General features: G+C 33.0%; 1 long non-coding RNA gene across 1 annotated transcript; it reads left to right on the forward strand.

Annotated features, from left to right (window-relative positions):
* Window positions 1–4,088: 4,088 nt before the first annotated feature.
* LOC143078209 (uncharacterized) lies at window positions 4,089–8,439 on the forward strand. Its single transcript, XR_012979109.1, has 4 exons — window positions 4,089–4,193; window positions 4,684–4,820; window positions 6,539–6,630; window positions 8,352–8,439. It is a non-coding gene; the product is annotated as an uncharacterized LOC143078209 (long non-coding RNA).
* The last annotated feature ends 1,756 nt before the right edge of the window (window positions 8,440–10,195 follow it).

The following is a 10,195-nucleotide window of genomic DNA, read 5'->3' on the forward strand; positions in this document are numbered from 1 at the left end:
ACGACATTTGTACTTCAACTTTTGATCTTTCATGCAGCAACGACAGTTCCACGTCAACCTCTGAACTATGCAAGCACATTGATAAATGTACCAGTACTTCAACTAAACTAGTTACTACTTTCTGTGGAGATGTGCATACATGTATGTCACCTGCTCCTATTGATCCAACTTCTATGAAACGATTTTACAATGGAGTCACTAGGACACATACGCCATCACCTGCTATATTTAGTTCTGATATATCAACACCAAAAGCAGCAACATATTTAATCAGTAAAAAGCTTGATAATAGCAGTACTGTTTTATCTAAGATTGATGGTGCCTTCGTAGATACAAGTCCAAGACCATCAAAGACGGCACTTATGGTTTCCCCAGGGAGATTTTCTCCGCCCCCTTCCTTATTTATATGTGGAATGGGGGAATCAAAACACCAAACACATTGTTTAATATGCCCTTATACAAGATCACGGATTCCAGATATAAGACTTCAGGACATAATATTTACAAAAGTTGACACAAGACCTGAAGAGTACAAATGTTTGGGTACAGGTGTAACGTCAGCTGTCTTTGAAGGTCGAGTTGTTATAAACAATTGTTTTAAAAGCGTTGCTATAAAACTTTTCAAAGAACCGTTTGACAACCTCGAAGGGATATCTGCGGAAGCAGGGCTTCTGAAAATGTTAGAGACGACAGGAATTACACCCAAGCTGTTTGGTATCTTACAAAGAACCCCAGAAGGAAACCACCCGGGAATTGTCCAAGAGTTGGTGCAGAACTCAATAACACTGTATCAACTTATTGTTGGACAACCTCATTTTATCACCAAACAAAAATGGTACAACATCGCATACCAACTAGCATTTGGTTTAAAGTCTATAAATGAGAAAGGTGTTCTGATCAACGACTTAAAGTCAGACAATATTTTAGTAAATATAAACACGGATGAATGTCGTTTAACTTTTATTGACATGGGCCATGCTAGTTATATGCACGGAAAGAGATTTCCGATGACCACCGAAGAAGCAATTATTTACAACCATCTCGCTCCTGAAATAAAACATGGAGAGGAAACATCCGAATCGTCCGAAGTATTTGCGCTGGGTTGGATTTTCAAAAATATACCTTTACAAGAACTCTCTATTATTTCACATAAATGTTTATCCTCAATTCCTCTACTTAGACCTTCTGTCTATGATATACTGAATTTTGTCGAAGAAATTATGTGACTTTTACTTTTGTAATTTCATTATTGTTATTTACTACATTGTAATACTATATTTGTTATTATTTGTTTGTTTACTTGCTTAATCGCTAGTATTTCAATTTTGAAATCATTAAAATAGGCATCCACCATTTTCATCTTTTGGGAGTGTGGTTTTTTTCTATGGTCAAACGAATTATGTCAACTTTTTATCAATTAAAAATGATTTCTTTTGAAATCAATGTTGATTTAACCTTTTTACATAATTAAATGAATGAAGAAGCACATTATTAATTTTAACTACACCTCTAAAACCTCTTTTTTTTTTTTTTTTTTTTATTCATTAGTAATTTGAATTTTTTTTTTTTTTGGTAACAATTTCTAATCCCCAATAAAAGATGAATATTTGGTGCCTGGTAGATATTTATCTCTGTTTCTATGTTATATTTCTTAATGATCTGTTCGACGGACATATGAGATACGTTTAAAAGGAAGTAATTTTTAAACCATTATTCAAAATATTTGTTGTTCCATCTGTAAGTGTATAACAATGAATATACTCACACTTGAAAAAGAATGTAATGACGTGAAACTACTATAAACATGTCAATTTGATCTCGTAAGATCTCGTAAGAAAAAGAGATTAAAGATACCAAAAGTAAGTTCATTAACAAACTCAATAGTAAAAAATAACTAACAATGCCATTGCGAAAATGAATGGACTTTGCATATTTAGTCTATTTGGTTACACAGCGAAAGAGAAGCACCATATATGTACCGATTATCAGGTTATCTACATGTTGATATCGTAAAATATCAGCTGCGAGACATTATATGAAGCTTTTTGTCGAGTGAGCGTAGCGAACGAGATCAAAAAGCCTTCATATAATGTCAAGCAGCTGATATTTTACAATATCAATATGCAGATAATCTGATAATCGATTTATCGGGCTATATTTGCGTGTTTCAGAAGTGTTTTCTTTGTTTCACCAGCACACAAAAGATGACTTGATAAGTTCGGGTCAAAGTTATTAACGTCGGTTCAAACATTATGACGTCGCTGATATGTCCGGGTCAAAGTTATTAAGGCCGGGTCAACGTATTTGACGTCACAAAGACATGATACGGAATAATATTAAGAGCTGAACAGAGTGATATAGACAGTGGGACGACCGATAATATAGTATACTACATACAGTACATCGGAAAGTAGATAGTTTCTATATATGGCTTTAGAAAATAAGTGCGGCAGTCTTGTACTTTAAGATTGAGCCATTTCTTCATATGAGTGATTGGGCGATCCACCAAATCACAAAACAAACCAATTTGTTTATTTTAGGACAGTAGTTTCAAACACTCGATTTTTTTTATTTTGAATATAAGAGTAGCATACACTGGTTTCCTGTCCTTTATCTGTTTTGGCTCTAACAACATAGGACTCTAATACCCGTATATTGAAAGGTAGAGAACCAGGCTAAAGAGTAAAGAGTTGCATTATTAGCATGTAGAAAAAATGATTCTGAACCATTTCGCGGAGAATTCCGCTGAAACAGATGCTATGGGCCGTCGCATAAGGGCATTTTTATTATTTTTTTTTTTTTTTTTTATCCCACAGTGATTTTGTTTTATGAAAATTTGCATACAATGTAGACAAGCATATTTTAGAAGTTGCTCTTACATGCTATTATGTCTTAAATGTTTGCATGTATGCTATTTTTTATTTGTGCTTGATTTTAGTTGTGCTTCAGTTTTGGCTTGTTTAGATGTGTATTTTAGTAGTGCTTTGCATATATTTTAATATGCCTGTGCTGTTATATATCCTGTCTGCATGCTGTGTTTTTGAATGTTGTGTTTATCGATCTTATCTTATCCTAGAATTGAAAGTTCATATGCACCACATTTTTTTTCAAAGGTCAAAATATAGGGCTGTGCGGCATATTTTCAAAGTTTATATGCCCTTAACTTCTCAGAGTTTAAACTAACACTAATTTTCTTAACAACCCCTAGCTCGAATGAAAGGTTACCACATATTTCAATGTAAACAATATGCACATGTTTATTTACTGGTAATATTCCCAAGTTATCATGTCTCTGTGAGATAGAACACAGAGAGCATGACTGGGAACCAGTATGTAAGAGGGTTTGGATGGGGTTAAATGATTAAAGAATAATGCCCTTAAAAAATGAAGATTAGAGAATAACGGGCCAAAAAAAATGTAGATTAGAGAAATGCGTGGTCTAATTTTTAGCTCGACTGGCCCAAAGGGCCAAGTGAGGTTTTCTCATCACTTTGCGTCCGTCGTCCGTCGTCGTCGTCCGTCGTCGTCGTCGTCGTCCGTCGTCGTTAACTTTTACAAAAATTTTCTACTCTGAAACTACTGGGCCAAATTAAACCAAACTTGGCCACAACTTGTGTAGAAAGTCAGGTCTGCTGCTAGTCAGATGCTTGTTATAATTGTGATATATGAGAAATCTCATCTTATGAAGGACAGATGTTCTCTATAACCACTTTTTAAAATCTACCTGATAATAAACTTTCAATGCAATATTCTTTTGGTATTATTGCAAGATAATTTCTTGTTTCAAAACTGAATTTGTCTAGTAAGGATTATCGAAACATTTCTTCAATATATTTTTTTTTTTGATTTAGTGTTTGTTTTATTCATGTCGACACTTCTTTTAGTTTTTAGTTTGTTCTATCTCTAGACAAATATTATGATAATATGCGAAATTAGTTAGCTCGATTTTGTTTACAGAGGCAATACTAGAACACGTTATGTTGCTAGTCTCTTCTGTAATATCATATCTTGTAAAATATGTTGATTGAAAGTAAACACGAAAAGGTTACACATATCACATGTCGTCCACATCAGTCAATTTTCTTGGAATCAAGACTATAAATCTATAATACACGAACAAGTTTTTTATATTCATAATTTGTCAGTCCAACTTATCTTGTGTTTCAAGATTAGAATTTGACCCTGTCACCAAGGTAAATAATTTTATTATTCAGTCTGAATAGAAATAGTAGGATTGCCAATGAGACAACTTTCCACAAGAGAACAACTAACACTTAATTTAATAACATTAAGTAAGGCCACCGTTCGGCCTTTAATGATAAGTAAAACCAATACCGCATAGTCAGCTATAAAAGGCCCCTTTAAAGACAAATGTTAAGCAGTTCAAACAAAAAATGATAAAGGGTTGATTTAAGTACAATATAATAATCGAAAAACAATTATTATGTACAGCAACTAACGACAACCACAGTTACTGAAGTACTGGCTCCTAGCTGACTTGGAACAGACACTTACAAAATGTGGCGGGGTTAAACTAGTTCCAAGACCAGACAATCAACCCACATTTCCGCTAGCCACACGCGTGTAGAGGATGGAAGTGGATCGTTACCCTCGGCTAGCTAAGAGGATCCACCACTTTCTGCGGAAAGTGCAACATAATAATATTCTTATTCTTTATTTTAGGATGATTTACCAGCACATTTTTGTTGTCCTTTGTTGTATTCCAGGAACTATGTCGGACTCCTGTCTTGGCGATCAGGAGAAATCGATTATATCTGGCATCAAATCATCACTTAAGAAACTAGAACATAGTTTGAATGGTAGGATAGATTTTAATATATTGTAATTTTAAATCGATAGAAAATATGTGTTTTTAACTCGCTATTTTATGCAGACAGTATGAGAAGCTGCAAGGATCGTGTGTTCGTCACCTAGATATATATCGTCGCTGGGCTTCTAAAATGTCGTATATGACTTTTTTGGCTAAAAAGACTTTTTGACACAAATGGTCTGGGATGTAGGAAATCGTTGGTATTACAAAATAGCATATTATACAGTTACACCAATCAAAATGTTTGAAATAAGACATATTACAAAATTGCCAATGTCAGTTGTTTATAAAGTTTGCTTCCAAAATGTTGTATGAAAACTTGAAAATCGTTGTAGGCTTTGGGAAAAAAATAATTGTACATTTCTTTATAAAATTTCTGTGAAAATAATTTAAGTCCTTGGATAATCCAGAAATGTTATTTCACTGCTATTTACAAAAATGTTCAAGTTCACATACGACATTTTGGAAGCATGCATTTTGCCTGTTTGTGAGATATTTTTTTCTTGAAAAATTTGTAATTTACAACATTTTAAAAGCCCAGCGACGATATGCATCTTCAATAATGACCACTCTAAAACATCGTAGACTATCTCAACACTAATATATTTCTTGTTGATCTAATATTCCTGACTTCTGTTGTTCTATTCATAGTTTATAAATTGAAATGAATAAAAATAATCATAAACTCCCATAAGAATCAGAATTACTTAAGCTATGTTGACCAATTTGGGCTATTGTGTCTTTCTAATAATTTGTGTTCTTTATAATTTGTTATATAGCTACTCAGTTTTTCACAAAACGCAAAATTAGGTAAATAAGTCATTTAAGGAACACAACACCTGTAAGGATTAACTTACAATTTCGACAAGAGACGAAAATTTTATCTTGTTCATCAGTGTCCTGTTTGCATATTGTTTTTCCTCATCTAATATTTGTTTTGCAAGATATAATATATATAAAACATTGATTTAGGACAATGTGTTCTACAAGGAGACAACAGTTGAAGTCTGCCATTTGGAAAATTTGTAAATATTGTAATGTTGAAAAGTTTAAGCGTATTCATTTTTTTCAAGGAGTCGATCAACAAGTTCAGCCTTGTTAACAAAAATGGGGGTCTTGTCATGTTCAATATTTTTGCTATTTAAGTTTCTCTTTATCGATGATAGAATTATAGTTTGCCATTTGATTAAGCAATTTTCGTTCTGAATTTCCCCGGAGTTCGGTATTTTTGTTATTTTACTTTTTCAAGATAATAAGCAAACACGCAAACAATAAGTATTGGTAAACATCATTATTTAAGAGCAAAGCCTCTTATAGGGAGTCGATTGAAGCCAGAATACGTACATTTATTCATAGATCATGTTTCTTGTTATCTCTTATCATATCTAAGTTAAATAGGTAAAAATTGTAAAAAGTAGTCGGACAGTTTTGATGTGAAAACACAATTTCTCCTTCTATCGTTGTTTCCAAGATCATAATAGACAACAATTTACCTTGTACCCCCATTTACTATTTTTTGTTGCAATTTTGTTTGTCAGGAGGTTACCGATTTTTTTTTTTAAATTTTAAATTAGATACTCAAATGATGATTGTGACTAACATGGTTCCCAAACATGTTTTTAAGTGAAAATTTGGTAGCAAAAGTATGAAATAAAGAGTTGTGAAAATTAATGTTAATGATTATAAATATATGATTATTATGATTAGAAAAATCACGAAGATGTCCGGATGGATGGAGGGAATTCAAAAACCACTGCTACTTTTTTTCTTCCGAAAAGAAATCATGGCACGAAGCTGAGGTACATGTTATTAAGTGACTAATTCAATTGGATGTAATACATAAAATAATTATGCAAATCTAACAACAAAGATGTTTCAATTCATCGAATATTTTAAAACTTACGTTAATCGTCAAAAGTCTGAACCTCTAGCACTGCTTAAAATTTCCATTTCTTTAAAATGTCTACTTGTGAAACAAGTTAAAGCCATTGACTTGTCTTTTTTTTTTATTAATGCGGGGTTCACACATTGCCGATTATTGCTCCCGTTTGAGGTCAGACAGCGATAAGACACAAAAAGTGAAAAAGTCGGATTACTATCCTCAATTATCTGGAATGACCTATCATTGTCTGAACGCAGTCATTCAAGTTCGTAGCATATTCCTACGGGTCGGAAATGGTCCGGATAGTTCGGCGATGCACCCCGACAGTAAGGTGCGTCCCGTATCATTCGGGGAAACTCAGCCGATTTTGTCTAGTCGGATTACAAGCGTGATTATGTCGTGACATATTCTGCTGTATCGGATCAATGGTCTGTGTTGTCTGGACGGTGTCCTGTGGAACTGGAATGATCTGGAGAAATTTTTCATAAATGTTTTTCTGCCGATAGGGTTGCATCCAGATCTTGCCGATTGCGAACCGGCCGAAACCGTTCCGGAACAGTCCCGTTATAAATAATAAATTCGTCAATGCTACCCAAGTCAGAGTCCCGACAAATAGAGAATTCAATACGACTGAGACCAGACAAAGCCGTTTGCAATTTGCGATAGAGTGGACCGTGATAGGATTACGTTCCGACAGTACCTGATCATCCCCGAATATGCCGACAGTTTTCGAACGGATAACTTCTGTCAGCGTAGGTTCACCTTCTGGTCACTCCCTCATCTTTGTCGGATTACATTCGGTAGAATCGGGACGCAGTCGTGACAGACTTGGTCAAATTTTACCATGCGAAAGATACAAATCGGATTAGAAGCTGATTGAGAACGGGATTATCGGTACAATTTCGCTTGGAAACGGTTGAATATCGACGCTCCCTGAACAATTTCGAATTGTTGTGATTATTTTTTTTTTTATAAATTTTAATTAAAGTTTGAATTACCTTCCACGATTCAAAGGATCTTGATCAGACTTTCGACAAATTTTAATCGGGAATGGCCCTGTCAAGGACGGCAGTAAAAATCGTGAATGTGTGACCCCAAATCTCGTCAAATTGCATTTTATAAATCGATTCTCACGGATCGTTTTTTAGCTACTAAATCACACGAGGAAAACCGGGAAAAATGGTTGTGGCTCAGAAACAAAAATTAAGGATTCAATTCGTAGGAAAAAGAAGATTTACAAAACAAATAATACAGAAATGATTCAAACCCTCTTATAATAAAACGTGAAATGTGATAAAGAAATAAGAATTCAAAAGCGTGTTGTGAATACCAACAATGCACACAAGTACCTACTCAAATTAGCACTGCACAAGACGGTCATTAAATCACATCATATTTATGTAGTACTACGTCCCTCGTTATAGAAGAAAATTGTAGTTCTCACGAGTACCGTTCGTAGAGAGTTCAAGGTATTTGCTTTAACCTATCATCCCTTTCATTCGTTGAACAATTGGACGACCGTACAGTACGACACGGTTTTTATAATGCAATGCAGATTTTCAGTATCTGTTCAACTAATACGTGTTTCGTAATACCCATGTTCAATATCTATGCTATATTTTTGGTAGTTATTTTCAGAGTCAATGTAGAAAAATGGGAGGTTATCTAGTTAAAGTTACAGATTCTGCAGAAAACTCCTGGCTTGTCAACACCATTACCAGTAAAAGTAAACATTTTATTTAATTATCAAATAGTATAATTTGTCGCCCAATTTGCTTTTTAAAGTGACAGTATACAGTACTTGCAACCTTAGGCGTTACTGTTTGACGTGAACTTGACTGATCGGTGAATGATCGGTGACGGATGTTTGACTGATCGATGAGTGATCGGTGATCGGTGACCCATAGGATCCGTCAGATAAGTCAAATAACCTATGTGAGAGTTACCCTGACAACAGTCACCGATCGATCAGTAAATTAAATTTATGCACGGATCGGACGGATACGTATATATTTAAAATTCTTATGTAAACCGAACTCGACAGTGTTTACAAACGATGAACGCGGACCTCTACGAAGACACCTTAAAACTCAATTTATTTTTTGTTGAATCATTTAAATAAAATTTGAGATCGTTTTTTCAAATCTCCTTATCATACTAGACATGTGTTTTAAAAATCTTTGTGATATCTTTTACCGTTTGGTTTTAAATTGGAATTAAAAATTGTATTTTCCCATAGAGTTTTAGGTAAAATCCCGAGAATTTCACCTCCTAGAAATTTCAAGTGCCAGGATGTTCGAAAATATTCCTACGAAAATGGTTATTATTGACCGCCATTGGATTTTTGAACTTTTTATAGTTTCGAATAGGTTGTTTTTTCGTGAAATTAAAAGAATGTCAAAGAAATAATATTAAATTTTTTTTCGCATTGTTTAGAATTACCAAAATTGTTCTTCTTTTTATCAAAAATGATACTATTTTATTTGAAATCAGTTATTTTTACCATCTTGAGACAAGTCTTCTAATCAGAATTGAGATATAATGAGAATTAAAATACTTAAACTTTTATTTTTGTGGAATAAGAATGCAGTTATTGATTTATTTTGATACAAATTATTAACCGTCATATGATTTGAGTACTTTTTGTACATCAAGATTGGCTGTTCTTCATAAAACATGCTTACTTTAAGGAAAAAGATACTAAATTTTTGTACGCGTTGCCTAAAATGCAAATATTTCTTCATTTTACTGAAAATTATTGACCGCCATTAAATTTTTGTACTTTTTATAGTTTAGAATAGTTTTTTTTCATAAAATTAAAAGAATATCAGAAAAATCATACTAAAATTTTGTTCGCATTGTTTAAAATAACCGAAACTATTCTTCTTTTTATCAAAACTGATACTATTTTATTTGAAATCAGTTATTTTTACCATTTTGAGACAAGTCTTCTAATCAGAATTGCGATATAATGAGAATCAAAATACTTAAACTTTTATTTTTGTGGAATAAGAATGCAGTTATTGATTTATTTTGATACAAATTATTAACCGTCATTAGATTTCAGTACTTTTTATACATCAAGATTGGCTGATCTTCATAAAATATGCTTACTTTAAGGAAAAAGATACTAAATTTTTGTACGCGTTGCCTAAAATGCAAATAATTCTTCATTTTACTGAAAATTATTGACCCCCATTAAATTTTTGTACTTTTTATAGTTTAGAATAGTTTTTTTTTATAAAATTAAAAGAATGTCAGAGAAATCATTCTAAAATTTTATTCGCATCGTTTAAAATAACCAAAACTATTCTTCTTTTTATTGAAAATGATACTATTTTATTTGAAATCAGTTATTTTACCATCTTGAGACAAGTCTTCTAATTAGAATTGAGATATAATGAGACTTAAAATGCTTAAACTTTTATTTTTGTGGAATAAGAATGCAGTTATTGCTTTATTATGATATAAATTATTAAGCG

Source organism: Mytilus galloprovincialis, chromosome 6 (genome assembly GCF_965363235.1).
Source record: "Mytilus galloprovincialis chromosome 6, xbMytGall1.hap1.1, whole genome shotgun sequence".
Taxonomy (NCBI): Eukaryota; Metazoa; Mollusca; class Bivalvia; order Mytilida; family Mytilidae; genus Mytilus; species Mytilus galloprovincialis.